Source organism: Balaenoptera physalus (genome assembly GCF_965194825.1).
Source record: "Balaenoptera physalus genome assembly, chromosome: 17".
NCBI lineage: Eukaryota > Metazoa > Chordata > Mammalia > Artiodactyla > Balaenopteridae > Balaenoptera > Balaenoptera physalus.
In genome coordinates this window covers 55,783,347-55,808,795 of record NC_138895.1, presented here as the reverse complement: position 1 = coordinate 55,808,795, position 25,449 = coordinate 55,783,347, and the positions used below count along the sequence as shown (strand labels likewise).

Genomic DNA, 25,449 nt, shown 5'->3' with positions numbered 1-25,449 from the left:
TTTTCCTCTCCCCACTGGTAACCACTAGTTTGTTCTCTACATCTGTGAGTCTGCTTCTTTTTGTTTTATTCACTAGTTTGTTGTATTTTTTAGATTCTACATGTAATTGATATCATACAGTGTTTGTGTTTCTCTGACTCATTTCACTTAGCATAATGCCCTACAAGTCCATCCATGTTGCTGCAAATGGCAAAATTTCCTTCTTTTTTATAGATGAGTAGTATTCCATCATATATATATATATACCTATCTTCTTTATCCATTCATCTGCTGATGGACACTTAGGTTGCTTCCATACCTTATCAGTTGTAAATAATGCTGCTATGAACATTGGGGTGCATGTATCTTTTCAAATGAGTGTTTCTGGTTTTTTTGGATATATACCCAGGAGTGGAATTGCTGGGCCAGATGGTAGTTCTATTTTTAGTTTTTTTGAGAAGCCTCCATTGTTTTCCACAGTAGCTGTACCAATTTACATTCCCACCAACAGTGTACGAAGGTGCCCTTTTCTCCACATCCTGCCCAACATTTGTTATGTGTGTTCTATTTGATGATAGCCATTCTGACAGGTGTGAGATGATGTCTCATTGTGGTTTTGATTTGCGTTTCCCTGATAATTAGCAATGTTGAACATCTTTTCATGTATCTGTTGGCCATCTGCATTTCCTCTTTTGAAAAAAGTCTATTCAGTTCTTATGCCCATTTATTAATTGGGTTTTTTGTTTGTTTGTTTTTTGATGTGGAGTTGTACGAGCCATTTATATATGTTGGATATTAACCCCTTATCTGTCATATCATTTGCAAATATTTTCTCCCATTCAGCAGGTTGTCTTTTTGTTTTGTCAATGGTTTCCATTGCTGTGCAAAAGCTTTTAAGTTTAACTAGGTCCCATTTGTTTATTTTTGCTTTTATTTCCTTTGCTTTAGGATGCCCTGTCAATTATTAAATGTTGGATTATTATATGACAAATAGCAATAAATTCTGGGAACTCAGGGTAGAATAATAGGATGCATTCTGAATATCTGAGTTTGGTATAAAAGGTAAAGAGCATAAAAGGCGGTAACATTATCAGCTCTTGCTGCCACAGAACTGGGACTACCTTACCTAAGTTCCTCTTATGTAAGTTAAATTTTAAAATACATGTATGCTTCCTACATATGCTGTAAGGAACCAGAAGTGACTTCCGAGAAAGTACTAAAACATTGTAAGTTAAAATGGACTTAAAAGAAAATATTACAAGCACACATAAGAATATGTGTGCACCTTAATACGATGCCTAAACATCAAAACAGTGGTATAAAAGATTAGAGAAGAAAATTATTAAGGCTCTAAATGAATGTTTCCATTAGGAGAAAGGTATAACAATAATATTCATAAGGAGCTGGATTGTAGTTACATAGCTCTCCCTTTAGGAAGTTATTTTATAGGTTTAATGGGCAGAGGGTGAATTATTATTATTTTTTTAAACATCTTTATTGGAGTATAATTGCTTTACAATGGTGTGTTAGTTTCTGCTTTATAACAAAGTGAATCAGCTATACACATACATATATCCCCATATCTCTTCCCTCTTGCGTCTCCCTCCCACCCTCCCTATCCCACCCCTCTAGGTGGTCACAAAGCACCAAGCTGATCTCCCTGTGCTATGCAGCTGCTTCCCACTAGCTATCTATTTTACATTTGATAGTATATATTAGTCCATGCCACTGTCTCACTTCGTCCCAGGTTACCCTTCCCCCTCCCCGTGTCCTCAAGTCCATTCTCTACATCTGTGTCTTTATTCCTGTCTTGCCCCTAGGTTCTTAATAACCTTTTTTTTTTTTTTTTTTTTTTTTAGATTCCATATATATGTGTTCGCTTACGGTATTTGTTTTTCTCTTTCTGACTTACTTCACTCTGTATGACAGACTCTAGGTCCATCCACCTCACTACAAATAACTCAATTTCGTTTCTTTTTATGGCTAATATTCCATTGTATATATGTGCCACATCTTCTTTATCCATTCATCTGTCGATGGACACTTAGGTTGCTTCCACGTCCTGGCTATTGTAAATAGAGCTGCAATGAACATTGTGGTACATGACTCTTTTTGAATTATGGTTTTCTCAGGGTATATGCCCAGTAGTGGGATTGCTGGGTCGTATGGTAGTTCTATTTTTAGTTTTTTAAGGAACCTCCATACTGTTCTCCATAGTGGCTGTATCAATTTACATTCCCACCAACAGTGCAAGAGGGTCCCCTTTTCTCCACACCCTCTCCAGCATTTATTGTTTGTAGATTTTTTTTATGATGGCCATTCTGACTGGTGTGAGGTGATACCTCATTGCAGTTTTGATTTGCATTTCTCTACTTAGTGATTAGATTAGTGATGTTGAGCATCCTTTCGTGTGTTTGTTGGCAATCTGTGTATCTTCTCTGGAGAAATGTCTATTTAGGTCTTCTGCCCATTTTTGGATTGGGTTGTTTGTTTTATTGATATTGACCTGCATGAGCTGCTTGTAAATTTTGGAGATTAGTCCTTTGTCAGTTGCTTCACTTGCAAATATTTTCTCCCATGCTGAGGGTTGTCTTTTTGTCTTGTTTATGGTTTCCTTTGCGGTGCAAAAGCTTTTAAGTTTCATTAGGTCCCATTTGTTTATTTTTGTTTTTATTTCCATTTCTCTAGGAGTTGGGTCAAAAAGGATCTTGCTGTGATTTATGTCATAGAGTGTTCTGCCTATGTTTTCCTCCAAGCGTTTTATAGTGTCTGGCCTTACATTTAGGTCTTTAATACATTGTGAGTTTATTTTTGTGTATGATGTTAGGGAGTGTTCTAATTTCATTCTTTTACAGGTAGCTGTCCAGTTTTCCCAACACCACTTATTGAAGAGGCTGTCTTTTCTCCATTGTATATTCTTGCCTCCTTTATCAAAAATAAGGTGACCATATGTGTGTGGGTTTATCTCTGGGCTTTCTATCCTGTTCCATTGATCTATATTTCTGTTTTTGTGCCATTCCCATACTGTCTTGATTACTGTAGCTTTGTAGTATAGTCTGAAGTCAGGGAGCCTGATTCTTCCAGCTCCGTTTTTCTTTCTCAAGATTGCTTTGGCTATTCGGGTTCTTTTGTGTTTCCATACAAATTGTGAAATTTTTTGTTCTAGTTGTGTGAAAAATGCCATTGGTAGTTTGATAGGGATTGCATTGAATCTGTAGATTGCTTTGGGTAGTATAGTCATTTTCACAATGTTGATTCTTCCATTCCAAGAACATGGTATATCTCTCCATCTATTTGTATCATCTTTAATTTCTTTCGTCAGTCAATCAATGTGATAGACCATATTAACAAATTGAAGGAGAAAAACCATATGATCATCTCAATAGATGTAGAAAAAGCTTTCAACAAAATTCAACACCCATTTATGACAAAAACGCTCCAGGAAGTAGGCATAGAGGGAACTTACTTCAACATAATAAAGGCCATATATGACAAAATAATAGCCAACATCGTTCTCAATGATGAAACACTGAAACCATTTCCACTAAGATCAGGAACAAGACAAGGTTGCCCACTCTCACCACTATTATTCAACATAGTTTTGGAAGTTTTAGCCACAGCAATCAGAGAAGAAAAAGAAATAAAAGGAATCCAAATCGTAAAGAAGAAGTAAATCTGTTACTGTTTACAGATGATATGATACTATACATAGAGAATCCTAAAGACGCCACCAGAAAACTACTAGAGCTAATCAATGAATTTGGTAAAGTAGCAGGTTACAAAATTAATGCACAGAAATCTCTTGCATTCCTATACACTAATGATGGAAAATCTGAAAGAGAAATTAAGGAAACACTCCCATTTACCATTGCAACAAAAAGAATAAAATACCTAGAAATAAATCTACCTGAGGAGACAAAAGACCTGTATGCAGAAAACTATAAAACACGGGTGAATTATTTTTTGCAAACATAGTGAGAAACTACTCAGCATCCAGAGGAAGCATTAAGAAGGTAATAGCAATATAGGTGACTAAGGCATAAGGAAACTTAAAATCAGTGAGAAAAATAAGCTAGTTACGTTAATGAGCAGTACAACAAAATTGAAATTAATAAAATTAGTGTAAGTTTGTTTAAGCTGCAACAAGAATACTGAGATAAGAGTGATTATGTGCTGAAGGTTATGTTGTGTATAATAATAATGTGTAAGGAAAACAAATGAACTACTCAGTAGTAAATTTTATATGTACATGTTTTTAAAATTTAAAGAAACATGTAGGCCTCCCTCAATTTACACAATACATTTTATAGAAGATGGCCTCTGAGCTTTGTTTTGAAGGTATATTGGGAGTTTGCAGAGAAATAGAGGAACTGCAAAGGCATAAAGATGTCAGAAAGCATGGAGTTATAAGGAACCCCAAGTTATTTAGTATGAATGGACTTTGAAGTTTATTTGAGAGAGGGGCAGCACAAGATGAGGCTGGAGATAGGGCTAGATAAAAAGATAATATAGGTCATATTCCTAAGCTTAGCATTATTTTGTTGTTAAAGGGAGACAATGAAGGGTTTTGCACACTTTAGAAAGACTATACTTTCTGCAATTAGTAGATGCATTGGAAAGAGGTAAAACTGGAAAAGTTTGGGCTAGTGAGGACACTGTGGTACAAGTCTGTTAGAATGAGGACATGATCTATACAGCAGTACAATATGAATGAACTGGATAAGCTGAATTTTGAGTGGTTTTAAGGAAAAAGAATCCAAATAATTTAATGATTAGATGGAAGGTGGACAGGGTCAAGGTCATTCCAGATTTTTGTCTTGGTTAATTAGATAGAAGATGGTGCAAACGTCCAAAATAGGGAACACGGGTTTGGGGGAGTGGCTAATGAGTTCAATTTTACATGTTGAGGTAGAGAGTCTAGTGATTCAAGCTTGACAATGGGATATATGAGTCTGAGCTCAAGCAGGACTAAAGTGGAAGATATTGGGCTCTATATTATCTAGGCAGAAATTAAAATTACTAGATGAGATTATTTCACGAGAGTATATAGTGAAATAGATCTCAGTGAAACACTTGATGCAACATAAAAATTTTAAGGATCAGGTAAACAGAGAATTCAAAAAGGAGATGATAAATTACAGCTAGACAAGAGAAAAATCATCAGGAGGGAATGGAGTTATGGAAGTCGGTGAGTAGATTGCATCAAGAATCAGGGGTGCCTAACTCACCATAGAGGGTAGAGGCATTGTGATTGAAAAGTGTCCATTGAATTTGGCATTCAAGGGGCCATTGGTGATTTTTGTAAGGCCAGAATTAGGGGTGTAGGGGTAGACACCAGATAGCAAGAGGGTTATGAATAAATGGGAGGTAAGGACAAGAGGAAAATTAAGAGTTCAGACCCTTCCTATTTAAAATGACTTCTAGGATAACGTTATAGGTGACGGGCTCATTAGAAATGCAGAATCTCAAACCCCATCCCACTACTTAGAATCTTCATTTTAATATGATCCTCAAGTGACTCGTGGACATTAAAGTTTGAGGAGGCTTGGTTTAGATTAGACTTTCAAAAAGAATGCTGAGAATGGAAGGAGATAGAGAGGGAACTAGAGGGACAGGAATGGTTTTTAGGATGACAGGTGTGTGAAGGTACATGAAGGCTAAGGAAAATGAGCCTTTAGATGAACTGAGGTTGAAAGAAGGAACAGAAAGCTGCTTGAGGAACAAGTGTTTTGAGGTTGAGAGCATGGGATATCGGGAGTTTGAACAGGAGGAGAAACATCTCTTCCTCTAGGAGAAGAAATTAGGAGAGAATGAAATGCTGTAGGACGGACAGCCACCTAATGGCCTCTGTTTCATAGAGGAAGTGGAAGGGAAGGAAACTTTATGAGAGTGTGGGCAGTTCAATTAAATAGTGTTTGAAAATAGGTTTGGAATAACCACTTAAGGTAATGGGAGAACTAAATGCCCAAAGGAGTCACAACTTTACCAAGTGCTTCTAAAGGTTTAATTGAGACTGGAAATCATGAGTGTGAACAGACTAATCTACTTTTCCCGGTGATTTTCATGTGTGTGAAGATAATGAAATAAATAGCCTCACCTAAAAGCTCACTCTGTCATACCTAGGTCACTTACAGCACCTAGTGCCCACTTCAGCCTTACAGCATTTGCCCCTGTGAATGTTCATATCCAGGAAAACTGTCTCCTCTTTGAAGGTCACCCAAATTCCCCTAAACTCAATCACTCACCCTTCTTCTGTGCTCCCATGGCATTTTACTTCTACTTAGATGAGAGAGTTTTCAGTTTGTCTTGTGTTCCAGTCCACTATGAATATACTTGTTCTCTGTCCAGATAATGAGCATTTTGGGTCAGGGATCAAATTTAATTTTTTTTTTTTTATTACTAGAACCTGACATTGTGTCTAGAACATTCTTGAATCTCAATTAAGTGTCAGATGATTTGCACTTTTTCTGTTCCAGACTGTAACTTGAGTTCTTATTCTGTGTCTTATTTTGCTTTGTGTTTCCAGGAACCAGTATAATATGAAGACAGCTTAGATGGTAAGTAAATTGGGTTGATTGGGTGAGTGGGTGGAGGGATGGATAGACCCATGACACATGAATGAAAACTGTAGGAACTCAAAATGATCTATAAGTCATTTTTTTTTTTTCCTGAGAGGTTATATTTTAAGAAAAATGCCTTTCTGCTTTCAACAAAAAATTATAAAGACACATTTTTTCCCCAAACATCAAAGAACATCAGATTATTTATATACTAATGAGAATCATGTGGGTTATATTTTTTTCAAAATTAAAGCTTTTTTGTTTAGAGTAAAAGGAACAGCCAGAAACAAGAACTGGATCCTAGCATAACAAAAACATTTGCTTATATTTGAGCTGCCTATGTCCAAACTAGTAATAAACACTATGAGTCTAGTACTCAGAGAGCAACAACGCCGATCTGAGCCCCACCCCAGGAGGGGACAGCCAGAGTGCGGATGACAGCATTTCTGGGGGCAGTGGAACAGGGAAAAGGAGGCGTGGGATTTTCCATTATTGTACCAAAAAAACCCACAAAGCCCCCGCTGTAGTCTCTTCTGGACTATCAGGTTCCGATATTATTGCTTTTGTGAGGTTAAGAGTAGGAATGAGCCACTTGGAAAGGGTGCCTGGTGTGTAGACAGGGATCAGTAAAAGTGCGTTAACTGACAGTCTCTGGGCCTCAAGACTGAGAAGTCTCACAGCAGACACTATTGGTGCCCCGAGGCACTTTCTCTCCATAGGAAACGCTGTTTACTGGGAAAACTTGCCATCTGTGATTCTCTATCAAGAGTTATGGGATTTTGGGGTTTTTTTTTTTTTTTGGTGGGGGGGTTGCTCTTGGGTTTTTGTTTATTCATTTGTTTTGGTTTTGGCTTTGGTTTTGTTTCTTCTGACCTGGAAAGCATGCTCAGCTCCCACACAGGGTGACCTAGAAGTGCTGGATGGTTAATGTCTCCATAAACAGTTTTCAACAGATGACAGACCTCTGTAGATGAACACCTCAGCTTCTTTTCCCCTTGACTGAGGTAACTCTGGGATGTATTCTACACTGTATCCCAGATTCCCCAGTAGAAATGAGCTCCAGTTGCTCACATTGGCAACTAGCTTGGTAGCACACTATTCGTTGTCTTATTTTCTTACGTGTCTTATCTCCAATCCTTTACCAGTGTTCCTGGAATCACCTCTCAAATGAACAACTTGCCCTTAACTCCTTTTCTCATGCTCTACTTCTGGCAGAACCCAAATCAAGAGAAGTCTGTATGTATCAGGTGCATTGTTAATTATTGAGAAACAGAGAGGTGCCTTCACTAAGATAAAGGCCAATTGAATGAGATCAGTCACAGAGGAGCCTCTATGAGGACAGATGGAGCTGGTGGTCTCTCAAAGTGGTCATCTAAATACCAGTAGTGGATTGTATTTTATTTCTGTTACCTTTATGCTTCCCTTTATAATGTTTTGTTAAATGTGCCAGGCTAGCATCAAATATACCATGGATAATTGAGAGAAGGATTTGTGCCCACTCTGTGGTAGAGTAGAATAATTAAAAATGATTATCCCTGAGACAATTTTGGGGGTGGCCATGGGGACTGGGAAGTTCTCCAAGGGGAAGGTAAACCCGGAGTGATATGAATTAGAGCAGCTAAGTCATATTGCCCTTCCTCGTGAGAAGATGCTTCTACCACTATAAACCTGAACTATTTCAGATTAAGGGAATCACCAGATTTCTTTAGGGTGGCCCCCAAATTAAATGCATCCTATACATTCACACAGAACCAAGTCAATGGCCTACTTCTCTATTCTGTACTATTCTTCACCTCTTCTCTATCAACATTCCTCTCACTGCCCCATCTCCATTTCCCTGCTACCTTTCTACTGCTCCAACCTCATTCCTCCCTGATTATATAGACTCAGAACATTTTTAGTCCTATAAACCATAGAACTCAGTCTTTCATGTTTTTAAAAGTGATTAAATGCAAACCCAAGCTCGTTTTCCGTATTACTATTTCAGTGGGAAACATGTATTTGGCTTAAAACATTTCAGTATGTTTCATTGTTTTGCAACATGAAAACCTTATTTGTTTTCTCCAAGAAACATTTTATCAAAATATTTACTTCAAACTGTCATGTCCTTTTGTATTATTGTTCTGAGCTTTCTGCTCAGTGTCTCACAAGGTCAAAATCAAGGCTTCAGCAAGCTGTACCCTCACCTGGAGCTCAGGATACATCTAAGCTCACTGTTGGCAGAATGATGTTCTTGAGGTTGTAGAACTGAAGTCTCTTTTTCTTACTGGAGATGTGAGCTGGTGGCCATACTTGGCTCCTGGCCACTCTCAGGACAGATTGTCTGTATGCGCTTGACCTAACCACATGAGCCCTGTAAATCTGGGTCTAGAGGTCAGAGACAGGAGTGAAATCCATCACATTCACAGTCCTGGGGATTATACTGGGCAAGTAAAACATAGGGTAAAGAATCTTAGAGGCCAGCAAAGAATTCTGCCTACCATGGATGAGAAACAAAGGGTATAATAATACTCTGCTTATCAGGAAATAGATCTAGTGTTTTGGAAATGGTGCATATTCAATAAAACATTGTCATATATATAGTTAACGTCTCAAGAAAGAATCTTCAACAGAGGACAGGTATCTGTAGATAAACATCTCAGGTGAATATATTTCAGAAGATCTAGGCCAACAACCTAGCAGTGATATTTACCATGGAAAATTCTCTTCTCTGAAATTGTTTCCTCAGCTATTAAACATGGATAATAATAATCTTTACTTGCTTTTTTTTTCCTTTGCAGTATCATTGTCAGAATCTATGTGATAATTTAAGTATCTATTATAAGTCTCAATTTCACAAGCCCAGACAAGCAAGAAATATCACAATACTTTATATTGTGGTAATATAATTATATAATACATTATATGTATTAATCAGCTTAATTTTATCTTCAAATCCCCATCAAATCAGTAAGGAAATCACTTCACTCACTTTGGGGGCTCCCCTACCCCAGCATAGTGTGGAGGTCCTAGAGTCTTATGTAGAGTCAAGGTCATGGAGACCACATCTCCAGTCGTACTGCATGTCAGTGACCCCATTGTCCCTATGGCAACCTTCTTCACCGACCCTGGGATGCTAAAGTGCTGGGAGCTGGACCAGCAATATACTGCAGCCAGACTGTTGTAAATCACATTCCTCAAACACAAAATTCTCCCCCACCCAAGTCCTGCATCTTTGTGCATTTGGGTCCCACTGTCAGGAACGCCTTCTGTTTTCCACCCTGCGTCCAGGGCTACTGAATATCTCCAAAACATCCTTTAAGACTTTGCTCAAACATTACTTTATTATATCTTCCTTGATCCATAGTTGCCTCGTCTCCATGCCTGTGAGTCCATAGTATTTTAAAATTTATAGGAGCACCTAATACAAGGTACTATAGTTACTTGTTAGTGATTGCCTTTCTTTCTTACTAGATCATGAGTTCCCCAAGAGAAAGACTCTCTTTATTAATTGTTGTACGCTTTAAATTTAGCACAAAATTCAACCTTGTATTGTAAAACATGGTACATCAGAATAAATATTTGGTGAAATAATCTCTCTATTTTCTCTCCTTCTTTTACACTCTGTATTCCAGTTTTATTGAACTTTCAGTATATTCTGTTGATCTGGTCCTTTCCTTCCCCATGCCTTTGTATATCATGTCTAATATTATGTGTCTAATATATATATTATACATTATACATATACACTATGTATATGATATTGCAGGCAATACTAGGGAGAGAAATCATTATGTTGAAAAGTGGTAAATGAAAGGAAAGAATCAGGCATTTATCCTGCCTATTCTAGACAAACTATACCTCAGAGTAACTAAATAGTTGATGGGAATATTTCTCTTTATAGAATGACCGAATTACAATATCGCCATTTTACATCCCCTGGGATGAGCTAGTGGATTTAAGCAATGGCTATTGACAGTAATAAAAATAAAGAACTAAACGCCATATGACTCCTGATTGAATCACACAACATTGTTTATGAAGCATTCTTGCTTAAAACCAAACCTGAATCCTATCCAACCTCTACATCTAACTACCAACTTACAGGATCCCTATATAACTGAACAAACTGTAACATATATTTGTAAGACTATCAGGGAAATTTGAAAGTGAAATCTTAAAAAGATACATACGTCCAAATGGTAGAAGGCCATCAGAGAGTGGGCTTATTAAATTTAAAAAAGGGGTTTTCAACCTCATTCATAGATTATGCAAATGTTTTTGTTTAAATTTGACTAGTAACTTTTCATCTTCCTTCATGTGGTCAGTTTTTCTTGCAAACTGATCAAAAATATTACATTTGCATTTTTTATAATGGATTCAAACCCCACAAGAACTCTATTTGTAAGATTCTTAACAAGTGAAGAAAATGTGTCCAATATTTTTTAAATGTTCAGAGATTAATGTTTCAGAGTAAACACACGCACAACACTTTCGGAAACAAAATCATTTAACCTGGAAAAACTTCTTAACATTCTTTTTCAGAATGATTTTTCCATAACAAATATTTGTTTGAATATCAATTTTGTTTAGAATAAATACATGATTTTTTAAAAATCCATTAGTTGTCGTACTACTGATATCCGTTTATCATCAACAAATTTGGAATACTCTTTTATGTAGAAGAATTAAAAAATGGGCAGAGGATCTGAACAAACGTTTTTCCAAAGAAGACATACAGATGGCCAACAGACACATGGAAAGATGCTCAACATCTCTAATCGTCAGAGAAATGCAAATAAAAACCACAATGAGATATCACCTCACACCTGTCAGAATGGCTATCATCAAAAAGACCACAAAAAATAAATGTTGGTGAGGATATGGAGAAAAGGGCACCCTAGTACACTGTTGGTGGGAATGTAAATTGGTGCAGCCAGTACAGAAAACAGTATGGAGATTCCTCAAGAAATTAAAAATAGACCTACCACATGATCCAACAACTCCACTCCTGGGCATATACCTGAAGAAAACGAAAACACATTAAAAAACATGCATGCAGCCCACGTTCATAGCAGCATTAATTTACAATAGCCAAGATATAGAAGCAACTTAAGTGTCATCGATAGTCAAATGGATAAAGAAGATGTGGCATACATATATATACATATATTTACATGTATATTATATATATAAAATGGAATATCATATATATATTTTATATATATAATGGAATATTGCTCAGCCATAAAAAAGAATGCAATTTTGCCATTTGCAACAACCTGGATGGACCTGAAGCATATTATGCCTAGAGAAATAAAGTCAGACAGAGAAAGACAAATACAGGATGTTGTCACTTATATGTGGAATCTAAAAAATGAAACAAAGGAATGAATATAATAAAACAGAAACTGACTCACAGATGTAAAGAACAAACTAGTGGTTACCAGTGGGGAGAGAGAATGGGGGCAGGCCAAGATAGGGTAGGGGATAAAGAGATACAAACTACTATGTAGAAAATAAATTAGCTACAAAGATATATTGTATAACACAGGGAATATAGCCAATATTTTATAACTTTAAGTATAATCTATCCAAATATTGAATCACTATGTTGTACACTTGAAAGTAATGTAATATTGTAAATCAACTATACTTCAATAAAAAAAGAAGTGTGTAGATTAGCTTTAAGTCCAACACTTACAAGTTTCTTTAAAGTATTTTGTGTTTCCAGTTGTAACATATTTATACAGAAGATTTTTATGACTACTCCCTATCTCAATAGCCAGAAAGAGAAAAACAACTATCATATATGAACGCATATATGTGGAATCCAGAAAAATGGTACAGATGAACCTATTTGTAGGGCAGGAATAGAGATATAGATGTAGAGAATGGACATGTGGACACAGTGGGGGAAGGGGAGGGTGGGTTGAATTGGGAGATTAGGTTTGACATAAATACATTACCATGTGTAAAAGAGATAGCTAGTGGGAACGTGCTGTATAGCACAGGGAGCTCAGCTCAATGCTCTGTGACGACCCAGATGGGTGGGATGCAGGGGGTGGGAGGGAGGTCCAAGAGGGAGGCGATATTGTTTTACATACAGCTGATTCACTTCATTGTACAGCAGAAACTAACACAACATTGTAAAGGAATTATATTCGAAAAAATACCACACAAAACCAAGGCATCTAAGACATAGTAGACTCTTTAAAATACTTCTTTTTTGTTTGTTTTTGTTTGTTTGTTTGTTTTTATTGGAGTAAGATTGCTTTACAATGTTGTGTTAGTTTCTGCTGTACAATGAAGTGAATCAGCTCTATGTATAACTATAGCCCCTCCCTCTTGGACCTCCCTCCCACCCCACCACCCCATCCCAACCCATCTAGGTCATCACAGAGCACCGAGCTGAGCCTCCTGTGCTTTATAGCATGTTCCCGCTAGCTATCTATTTTAAGCATGGTAGTGTATATATGTCAATCCTAATCTCCCAGTTCATTCCCACCCTCCCCTTCCCCTTGTTTTTATACAGGGTATATTCTTTAAGAGTTTATGCAATCTAAGCATTTCTGGATTTATGCACCCTTTTGTCTAAATAGCTTACCTATGAAGAAATCAGGAAATGATGTTCTCTCCTCAACATTTCCCTGGAATCCCTTTGAAAAATTCCGGTGAAAAGCAGATGCTTAATCAGTAGTTACAATTCACAGTTATTTCCACAAAACATTGTTTTTACTAAGGAAATAATTTTCTGCTGAGAATGCGTCATCTCTGCTACATCTTTCCTTTGGTGGTTTATTAAAAAAAAAAAAGTAGTTCTTTGTGTATTTCATATTGTAGTCTGGTTGTGTGTCTTAGTATTTTATATGTTAGACAAAGGTAGAGATATTTATTTTTATATGTTCTGACTACTTTCCTCAAAATTCCTCATACTAAATGTGAGAGAGTCAAGGCACCAGGGGCCATCTGGATGATAAGTCTTAATTTCTTTGATTGGACATCTTTAGAATTTATATTTTACTGATTAATTTTTTATTATTAAAAAAACTAAAATTTTATAAATAGAAACAGAAACAAATGTTTTAGTGTTTCTCCCTGTGATCAAAGTCCTGTTCTGCAGACCCTCTGGTGTAGCAACCCCACTTTGAAACCACTCCTCTCTCTTATAAATTCCTCCTAGGCAGGGATGAAAGTTTTAGTCATTTTGTAAACCTACATCCAAGTTCAGTGTTTGGCACAAGCTAAGTAACTGTTTATGGAGCTAAAAAACCCTGAAATATTAGGTATTGATTAAGTTATATATACTGTTACTCTTTCAGAAGAGAAAATTTTGCCTGGTTTACTCAGTTTATTTTCTAAGGTTCATTTCACTCACCTTTTAATGACACTGATTATAGATATAGCAGTGTTTAACAGTAACACAAATTTCATTACGGTGAGCTGTATTTTATTAACGTTCTTAAGAAGAAGCACTGCCCAAATATCTGAAATCTGATTTAGAATGCTACAAATATCTGCTTTATTTAAAAGGGAGACTCTAACCATTAAAAAAAATTATTGTACTATTTTCAGTGCCTTTTCCTATATTTAAGGAAGCAAGAGTCAAATCACAAAACCATTATTGATATGTGTGCTCTCTTAGATATTTAATGACTACCACCAAAACAAATAATATTTCTTTGCTTCCACTTAATAATATTATTAGGTTCAGTCTCTGAAAACATATCTGAAATTTGAGACTTCTCCATTATTAACCACTGTCTATTGGCCTTAAATAATAGACTTGGAGCTATAAAAAAAAGGATAATTTCTACATTAAGGGTTTAGGCTGTGCAACTTAGACCAGGAGCTGAATGGAATTGATTCAAGGTAGAGATCCGATTTTAGCTTCATTTGTAGTTCACAGTCACAATTATAAGGAGACAATAACCCCTAGGTTATGACACTTGAAATTCCAAATTCCAACCAGTCCATATTTCTGGAGCACCCATTGTGTGGAAAATGCTGTAGTGGCACCACGGATAGCAAAGAAACAAAGTAAGCATTTTAGTACAAGGAACGAACAATTCAGTTGGGACATCACTGTGTCACACCCTCAATATTATGCTAGTCACTCTGATAGGTAATTGAATGGAACATTAATAACTGAACTAACTCAAGCATTTTTATTTTTCTATGACATTAAGGTCTCATCCCTGATTCTGTCACACCCTAAATGCTGACTGCAGCATATTGATGATCCTGACAAAGGTTGTTCATCATTTCCATCCCAGGTCTTTGGAATGCTAAGGCAAGTTTCCCAGCTTCTATTTGCTTGAAAGTTCTTAGCTCCCTTCCATAAAACAGTGAGTGGGAATTAGGGCCTGGTTCCCAGAAAGCAAACTGAAACTCTCAAATAAGGAAGGAGAAAGGAAAGCTGTTCCAACATTTTTAGGAGGGTGCCTCAAAAAAAAAAAAAAAAGCAATAACCAATGATAAGTGAAAGGGCCATCCGCAACTAGAGATTAATATGCATCATTGAGCAGAATATATTACTAACAACCATGCCAGGAGTAATTGAAGATCAGGTCTAGAAAGACAAGATTGTCAGGAAACCAGCACCAATTAAATGTACATCCCCAAATGGAATCAATTACGCTAGTGTTGCAAGAAGGCTGAGTATATATCTGGGTAGATGTGTGGAAGCCTATTTGAGGGAATTTTGATCTGTGGCTTGGGGGAAGGAGGTATCATATTAACATTTTGGTGGAGCTGGGACAAACAGCAGACTACCCAAATTTATTTTTGGAAATCTCACCATAAACAAGGCAGAATAACTACAAAGCCCAGTCCAGGGTTGGGTAGGGGAGGTGTGGCTAGGAGATCCCAGTAATAAGATAGAAAAATAGTTTTAGGAAGTCGTCATGGAAGATAAACAATGAATAACTGGGGACGGTGCTTCCCCTGAAGGCAGAGGACATTCTCATGTCCAAAACCCAGAGAGGAAGTAGTGACTTAGAAAACAAACATTCATTTGATAAGAGACAAAGCTTTCTCTTTGTCCTTGGCCTTAATTTGGAAACATGGAGACATTAGCGCACTACTGGGAGAGTGGAAAGGGAGTTAGAAGTCACCTCCTGCAACATTTATTTGTTTTTTTGTTTGTTTATTAATGAATACAATGAATAGACATTATGTACATACAGCCCTAGACTGGGAACAGTAACATATTCTTTACATCACTGAGGTTATATTTTTCTGGGGGAGACTTAATTGACACATAAATAGTGTAACGATATAGTCTCAGATAATGACGGAGGCTATTAAGAAAATAAAGTAAGGTAGGATGTGAGCATGAAGGGGCAGAGGATAAGGGGGCCATTTCAGGGAAAGTAGTCAGACAATAACGAGAAGAGGACTTTAAGGGGACTTTAATGGGAAGAAGTGAACTAGACAAAACCTCTGGGGACAGAGTGTTCTAGATGAGCAAACAGTAAATGAAAGGCCCCAGAGGCAGGCATGTGCTTGGTGTCCTTGGGAGAGAAAAGGTCAGCGTGGAGGGAGTCGGGGCTGGGAGTGGCCAATGTGGTTGCAGAAGTCAGCAGCAACTGTGTCCTCTAGGTCTTTACAGTATAGTTTAAGGAACTGGGTTTTGTTCCAGGCGCTGTGGGAAGCAGCGGAGGGTTTTGAGCAGCAAGCAATGTGATCTGATTTAATTCTTAAAGGTTATCTCAATTTATTTTTTTGCTTTGTAATGAGAGCTACAGCTGGATCTCTAATACCTTACATCCCTTTCTTATCACTGATATCACTGCAGCACAGAGCATATGCCAAATATTATCCTAAATATTATTCCAGAAATACATTCTTTCTCAGATTCTTTACTGAGGAAAATTTTAGGAAGATAATGAATAAAAACAATCCTTAAAGATGAATTCCATGAAGAAAAACTTTCAAGGTATAAAATGTTCCCAAAGATAGTAAATTTCTTCTGATGGTAGAAGATCTAGTAACAATGGAGTATACTTTTCTTTTGAGAAAAAAAAATTGGTGCCAAAAATTCTTAAAAGATGATCAGAATCAAAATAATCCACTGGAACAGAATTCTGGCGAGAGATGGATGTTTCCTGATTCAGAATGTGCCCCTCAGTGTTCTCTCAGTCACTGCTGCCTTCTTTTTGGCACATTTCCTATTGCACATTTCCTATTGCACTTTTCCTATTGCACATTTCCTATTGCACCTTTCCTATTGTACATTCCCTATTGCACATTTCCTATTGTGAATTTCCTATTGCACTTTTCCTATTGCGGCCAAGGACACTGCTTATTTGCCACCAAGTCAGACACGATTATTTGTTTAAAAGGTCCCATTCTACCTACTTCTTTCGTTTTCATTCAGGTCAGTCATTTGGCCATGTCTCTATTTGTCCAAACTCCTAGTCAATTCTCACTACCAATAAATATAATCTTTTGATCATTTCTGTGCCTACACTAAGACTATATTCAGGATAGACAGCAAGCTCTGGAAGATAACTTTCTTCACATACAGAGAATGGGTTGAACCCCTCCCACTTAAAGCTGTGTGACGCTGAGCAAATTACCTAACCTGTCTGAACCTCAGTTTCCACATGGGACTAATTCCTACATCATAAGACTATGATACGGGTTAAGGGGAAAAAATGTACAAACTTATTTTACATTCCAGCACCCTATACATGGTAGGTATACTAAATGATAGCTTTTATTATTTAAATGGTTAAAATAACAATTACCAGTGCAGCCTCATATTTTGATTAAAAGAAAGAACACAGTGAATCTGTAACCATTCCTGGTCCCTGAACCACCTAAATAAATTCAGAAACCCACATGCAAGGGTTTATGAGAAAGGTCAAGAACTTATATGAACATGTGGATATTTTTTAACCAAAATTTACATAAATTCACCACAAAATAGCTCAACTTCCAAATATGTATTTTAAGAGTTAAACAAAGAACATGAATAATAAAATAATATGATTCAACATTTATGAAAGAGAACAATCTCTCAAGATGACTTCTCTGTGATGGTTAGTTTTACTTACATTCCTCTGTGGTCACATTTAAGTAAAATCTTACAAAACTTAAGAAATTATTTTTCCAAGGGTTGGCACCTAGATTATTTTAAAATGACATTTCTTATTTTTTGAAAGAGATCACTTATTTTTTTCCAAAGGAGTAAAACAGTTCCTTGGCCTTTACCTCTGAACTCTCGCCTTCCCAAAAGACATCTCCAGCAATCTGCAAACCCCTCCATATGGAATGATTTAATTTGACAAAGGACAAAAATACCAATTAACTTTATTTTAATTGACTTAACTGTGTGATGTCTGGAAAAATTGATGACTCAAAAGAAAATCTGACAAGAATGTTTTCAGATCAGAGGGAAATTGCAAAACTTTTGGCTGTGCACGAAATAGGCAAACTTTGGCAACATCCTGTAATAAACACCAGGAGAAAATTGTTAAGTATGCAACAATTTATTCAGGACAATTTTTAAAAGGTTTCCACTGGATAAACTGGCCTTTTCATCTTTTCATTTAATCTTGAGTGCCTGTCTGTGTTTAGTATTCTTCACAATGAGCTACTAATTAGAACCAGACCTAGTACAAGCATCTCTGAAATTCTCCCCCATAACTGTTGACCTGTAACACCCTTGTGATTTCTACTGTGGGCCACGATTAGCCAAGCACTTGCCTTTGTAAAACCCTTCCTATATCAGCAGATTAGGACGGAATTGCAAACTTGACTTTTTCCTTAGCATAGAGTCTCCAAACCAGTCAGTATCACATCTGTCTAACATGTGAAAGCTGAGAATACTGAAAAGCTATTTGGTATAATGGTTCTGAGCTGGACTCCAGCACTGATCTAGATTTCCATTTTAATGACAAATTTTCCACTTATTATCTGGGTGACCTTGAGCCTGATAGTTAACCTTTTCAAACCTCGGTTTCTCACCTGCAAAATGGGACTAACAACATTAATTCCTCTAATTTAGATTTATACCAAGGATACAAAATAAATCACGTAAAATGTTTAAGCACAGTGAGCATAATTACGTGAAGTTTTACAGCCTTATCAGTTTAGAAGAAACAAAAGATGTTTTTGTTTATATACATTGGGTCAGATATATAACCAGATCAAAAATTTTTTATTATTTTACGGGGTAGTTTAGCTGGAAAAAAAATCAATCCCTTCTTGTAAACATTGGTTAGTTTTAACTTACGGAATGTATGTGAATTTAGTTTCAGCGCTCAAATCAGTCAAAATTAGTCAAAATTGCTGGACCAATTTTTTTTTTTTTTTAGAGCTCCTGACTTATTTATTTATTTATTTATTGGCTGTGTTGGGTCTTCGTTTCTGTGCGAGGGCTTTCTCCAGTTGTGGCAAGTGGGGGCCACTCTTCATCGCGGTGCGCGGGCCTTTCACTGTCGCGGCCTCTCTTGTTGCGGAGCACAGGCTCCAGACATGCAGGCTCAGTAATTGTGGCTCACGGGCCCAGTTGCTCCGCGGCATGTGGGATCTTCCCAGACCAGGGCTCGAACCCATTAGCAGGCAGATTCTCAACCACTGCGCCACCAGGGAAGCCCGCTGGACCAATTTCTGTCTGTAAACATTACTTCAGGTAAACTTGATTCTAAAATCACAAAATTTTGTCGTTTATTTATGAAGCCTAATTCAACCACAGTCAGGGAACCGGGAATTACCAACTATAAGAAAAATAATACATTAATTTTTATTTAGGCTCCTCTTATTATTTTTATTTATTCAGACTGGTTTACCCACTTAAAAAATGGTGAAATGATTTGTAAAGAGTTCCCATGTCTTAAGAAATTTATATATATTGAAAGGCATGAAGAAAATAAAACCACACCCCTAAAAAGAGGGAAACTCTGGGTTCCTAGGTACAGGTGACCTAAAATGATACGCTCACTGTTCTCTGAAAGTCAATCAGGGAACTCCAAAGTACAGTATCTTCACACCAGACTTTCCAAAATAGTTGAATCCAATTAAGATGAGTGAAATGATTCATTTCCATGGAATGTAAAGGGGGAGCAGAAGTGATCCCAAAGGAAAAGCTTAGATCAAGCTTCTGGATGCTCTTCCAGGGACCTTCCTTCAGCAGTATCCACAAGACTTGGAGAGCTTTGGAAAAGATACTTCAGAGCTGAATATGTGCAGTATTAAAGAAGCCATTTTTACCTTTTCGACTCCTTGGTACCTCACAGAAATATATTCAGATGTAGCATCACTCAAGGGAAAATCAAACTTAATCACTACAGAAAACTCTTATTTCCTAGCAAACAGTTTCATTTCTCTCTCTTCAGATGTTGCACAATTCAGTTTAGATTTTGTATGTAATTAATCTGAACTCTTAACTTGTTACCTTGAAGAAGTATGATATGGAAGGAAAGTCTCAAACCAAAGACTTTACCTGGCTTATAGCAACAGTTCTTCTCAGTTCAAGATGGTCTGCTTTCTGAGACTTATATCTTGAAGTTTATGAGTGTCAAGACAAAAATGTAAGTCACGAATGCTTTTGTAGCTTGACATAATAAAAGGAGATGCTTAAAAGGTTTGGAAAATGATCAAGATATTAATTTTACAATTCTGTGATCCCAAGTAATTTTGATAGTACAGGAAAGATGATGGCAGATTTTTTTTATGCACAAGGGACGCGAGTGTCAATATTTTCATACTTTTAATTTGTCTAAAAGAAATAATATGCTTGGCAAAGTGCTTGATATGTTATACATACAGACACACAAATTTATATATGACAGAAAGAAATAAAGAAAGGAAGGAAGGAAAGGGAGGAAGGAAGAAAGAAAGGAGAGGAGAGGACAGGAGAGGAGAGGAAAGGAAAGGAAAATATGAGTTCAGATCATTTTCCTTTATGCCAGGGTTACCAGTTGATAAGCCTTTCCTGGAAGGAGGTTTCTGAAAGGCATTCCAAACTTTTACCAATGACTGATGATGTTATAGAATTCATGTTTAACCAATTTTCAGATGACACGAAGTAAAGGAGGCTATCTAACCTATTGACCATCTGTCAGGTCTCTGCCTCACCACCAAAAAAAAAAAAGATGAATGGGGTGAGGAGTTGAATTTAATAGGATGTTTTAAAATTATGTTTTAAATATAGAAATGCATAGTCACTGTATAAAACAATTTTAGAAAAATATCAAACAGGACAGAAAGCTGTAAAGTAAAACTTACAGGATTCTTTCCCCTCCTTCTGGACTCCTACTCACTCCTCAAATATAATCACTCTTCAGTGTTTCTTGCCTATCCTTTTAGACATTTTCTATGTGAATATAAATATAATATATAGATACACGTATATGTATATTTGTATGCATATAGACTCACGCACTTAATTCTTATTAACAGTTGCATAACAGTCTATTAATAGTGCCTCTTTAATTTCTTATAGATTGAAATTCAGTTTGTTTATATGAAATGCTGAAAGAAACATCCTGATACACAGATCTTTGTACATTTACGTGAAGTTTCAAAAGTGGACTTATTAGATCAAAGGGTAAAAATACAAGTGAGCTACTAGAAAATCCCTAGAAATATCCAAATTTAAATTCAGCTAAAAAAAAAATTCCATGCAAGAAATATAGATCTGAATAAAGTAGTCAAAATACAAGATAACACAAAAATAAAATAGAGGTAATGAGACATAGAGGATACAGTGAAATAGTCTAACATATCATATTCGAGAATCAGGAAAAGAAAATTCAGAGAATATGGGAGAGGCAAACATTGCAGATAAAATGGCTGAGAAAGTTACAGAACCAGCAAAAGGTATAAATACTTAGATTCAGGAAAGACAGCAAATCTACAACTAGGGTTAACCTAATAAAACTACAGGACACCAAATAAAGAAAATTTAAAAGCAAGTAGGGAGAAAAAAAATTGACTAATATAATATGGAAATAAAATTAGGCTGACAGTAAACATCCAAAGAGCAACATTGAAGGTAATGCTGAGAATTTAAACAAGAGCATAGGTAAAAAGCACAGGAATTTAAGTTGAGAGTAAACTCAGTTTTAGCCAAAATTAAGAAGTGACTTCCAAAATAAACTAACATGAACTTAGACCTTACTGATAAAAAGATAGGGACTATATCAGAATAAAGGGAAAGGGTTTAGAATTTGTGTACTATTTACATAAAATTACACTGGGAACGTGGGGCTTAGCTCTGTCGGTACTATCTTTGTTTCAAGTGAAGAAACTCAAGGTTCTGTTATTCCAGGAGCAGGTGAAGGTATTGGGGATATTTAACAGAAGTAACGGATAGAGATCATGATAGTTATTTTTAAATAGTTATCAATTTGAATGGCTGCCACACAGAAGACTGTATGGGGTAGATTTGAACGATCGCTACACAAAATAGTAAGTAAATATTCCCTGTACATGGGAACGACATTTGCATTGTCATATTTTGAGGGAAAATGACCTGATTATTAGAACTAAACAGAAATGTTCGAGTGAACTCTTCCAAAAGATAGTGAGATCCTGAGATCCCTATTATTGCAGATATTCAAAGGAAAAGCTAGAACACCCTTGGCGAGTAGGCTATAGAGAGAATTTAAGAAGTATATGAAAAAAAAATGAGCTTTAAGTTTTACATTAGTTGGCCTGGAAGGATGTGAGCATCCACTGAGCGTGACTCTCTGGAGTAAAAATAGAAATGAGTGGAAACCAGCTTTCATAAAGTCCCATCTTACCCAGCAAAGACCTCTGCCTGGCTACACCATCAAATAACCAAAACTATCAAAAGGCAATTGTTAATTATTGGCCTCTTTTCTAAGCTTAAAAGAAAAAAGTGTCCCTCCTATTTATATGGATTTTTAGTTTTAAAATCTGTTAGGTGCATTTACTCAATTTCTTCAGCCCTATGACTAGAGTCAAAGAAAAAAATATCGAAGCTCTAATGGCCAACGACAATACTGGGAGTGCAGATTTCCATATTTTCAATCCGGTATTTTGTGTTCTACAGCATATTATTTCTTTTGATAAAGTTAGATCATTTAGTGGAGCAGAGGAAAGGGCACTTTTTGAACTACTGAATCAAAATTCTATAAAGCAGAGATGGCACTAAACTTAGGAGAGCTGTTGATCTATGGCATCAGCCCTGGATTCTAGTGCTCACTCTGCCATTTACTAATTTACTAGCTGTGTGACCTTAAGCAAGTTACTTCATCTCTCTAAGCCTCAGTTTTCCTATCTATAAAACAAGGATCATGGTAGCTATCTTGCAGGGAACTTCTTGGGAAGTTTAAACAAGAGGGAAAAATCCTAGCTCAGTTCTGGTACAGAGTTAGTACTTGTCATGTGCTAGTTTTCTTCTCTTCAACTAATTATCGATTTGTTTTTTGTTTTTAAACAGTGAACAAAATAGTTTCACAAGACTAAGCTGCATGAGGGTAAGAACCAAATCTGGTTGTTTACCATTGCATACTCAGGGTTTAGCACAATGTAGGCCCTCAAAAATAAGCTAATGTTATATAATTTACCACATATAGATTATATCACTAATTTGAAAAAAATGTTAAGATTACAATTTCCCTGACACTTTATGACTTGAATTAGTATGCTAAAGCAATGATACTGTCTCAAAATTAGGTTAAAAAAGTAGCACTTTTGGACTTTAAATACTAGGTCTCAACAGAAGCTAAATTTTCTTATCTTCCAATGCAAGGAGGCCAAATACTCTATAGGACAACTTCTTGGGACAGGCCAAAACCCCAAGGGCCCTAACATCTGACCAACAAAAGCTGCCTTTTAAGTGTGTATTTGTAGATGTCATTTACAAAAACCAACTTCCCATTTCAGCATGAGTCGAGGACCACATTTTCAACGAAATCCATCTGGTTTACATTTCACTTCAAAATTTAAAACCAGGTGTCTTTCATGTGTGTTTAATTTTAGAGGGAGGGAGTACCACAAGACACGGAATGATTTGAAGGGGTTTAATAACACAGATAAAGGATACTGTATTGCCAAAATACAATCACTTCTTGTTCTTATTGTTGTTGGTATGGACTGAACTTAAATTTTCTTTCAAATTGTAAGCTTGGGATATCAGACAGTAAGCTTGATTTTAGGCACAAACTGAGCTCACGTACATTCATAGAGGATTCATAGTAGACTGTTTACACTCAATGAGAGTTCCAGAAAGTAGACTAGAAAAAAAAAAAAGAGAGAGAGGGAAGGAGGGAGGGAAAGTGGAGTCAGAGAGAAAGATCCTTCACTATAACATCTTTATCAAACAATTAGTCATCCTTGAGGAATGTGGTTCAGTTTCTTTGATAGCATGGAATTTAAACAAAAGAATAAGTATTACGCTAGTTACAGAAATCAAGCTGTCTTGGGGAAAACTTTATGATAAATGAAAAGCAATTTCATCCTTTTATATAGAGTGCTATAAAATGATTTCCATTGGGAGAATGAGTCCACTTTTAATTAAAATAGAGCACATGCTATGAGCCCATACAGTGTTTCCATTCTGTCTCCCCACCCCCATCATCAGAAAATCACTAATCATATACAGCTCTCCTAGTGTTAACACAGTATATGACATTTTACATGCTAAAGCAAGTACATACCACCAAGTAACCCCCAGGAGAGATTTCTTATTTTGTGGAATCACTAACACTCAGAAATATACTTAATTTTTCTTGAAAACATGAATCAATAATGATATTTCTTGAGTATCCTAAAATAGAAGTTGACATAGACATGACAAAACAGGCATATATGATCTATGTGGAATTAGGACAATACTAATTAAGCCTATTTTAACTAATTAATAAATTAACTAACATATTTTAAAAAACTAAAAGTGTGATTTATTATAGGGCAACCAGCTCTGAATCTAAAATTCCCTTTCAAAATTGTCTTGAAACTATATATTCTGCTTTTAAGGGACGAACTTTCAAGAAATACAGTCCTTAGTTGGCAATCACAAATCCTCTATCTGTGTTTCTTAGCTGAAAGATAGATAACCCTTCCCAGAATGCAAAGACACAAAGGTCAAGTTTACCAAGCGCAATGATTCATATCATGTTTTAAACAATATCTCTTTATTATTTTATTATGTGCTTTGTAAATAATCAATACAAAGCCACAAGAAAATATTTTGGTTCAAGATATTTGTGCAGAGAAAGCTCAGATACCTTCTTGCATTGGGTGACTCATGGTTACCGGATAGGGCTGGGGAGGGGCAGGAGAACTCTCTGGAGCCACCCCTGCGGTGTGTCCATCAGCTTACACTCGTAGGTTAGAGAGGTGCAGCACCGTGTTTCTATGCATTAGTCATAGACCTGGCAGCCTTTCAGGGAGCTCAGCTTTGTGTTCAACTCAACCCTGCAATGCCAGCTCCATGGCTTAGTAAGGATGTGACACTAAGAGATAACTTCACTACTTTGAACTTCAGTAATAAGTATTAAATAAGATAATGCATTACCTGCCCTTAGCTCACTGTCTGGTCCATAGTAGGCAATCATTGTATTAGTCATAGTACTATTAGTATTATTTTTATTAACCCCCAACCCAAGGTGAAGATTGTTGCTTAATAGGGCCTTATCAGAGTGCACAGGGTCAAGTGTAAGCATTGTCAACCAACAAACTCAGACATTTTCAGTCATGTTGAAATTATAGAGTAAAGAAACACACTCCTACAAGCTAATTAAGATTAAGGGTCACATTTCCCCTGAAGAAAAGCAGAAATAAATTGGACTTTTCTGCCTATCCCAGTTTAAAGACTAAAAGCCTTATTAAAAACAGAGTAAATAATGACTTTTCATTAATTTGATTTATTTAGATGTAAAGAAACTGGAGAAATGCACATCCTGGACTTATTATGTATCACAAACTCCTGAACTGCAGAAAGAATGGA

The 25,449-nt window shown here is 36.4% G+C and overlaps 1 long non-coding RNA gene across 1 annotated transcript in view; it reads left to right on the top strand.

Moving 5' to 3' along the window:
* The first annotated feature begins 193 nt into the window (after window positions 1–193).
* Window positions 194–25,449, top strand: part of LOC309647228 — a 52,953-nt gene continuing 27,697 nt past the window's right edge. Inside the window, exon 1 of the long non-coding RNA XR_014255867.1 lies at window positions 194–25,449. This is a non-coding gene — a long non-coding RNA (uncharacterized lncRNA).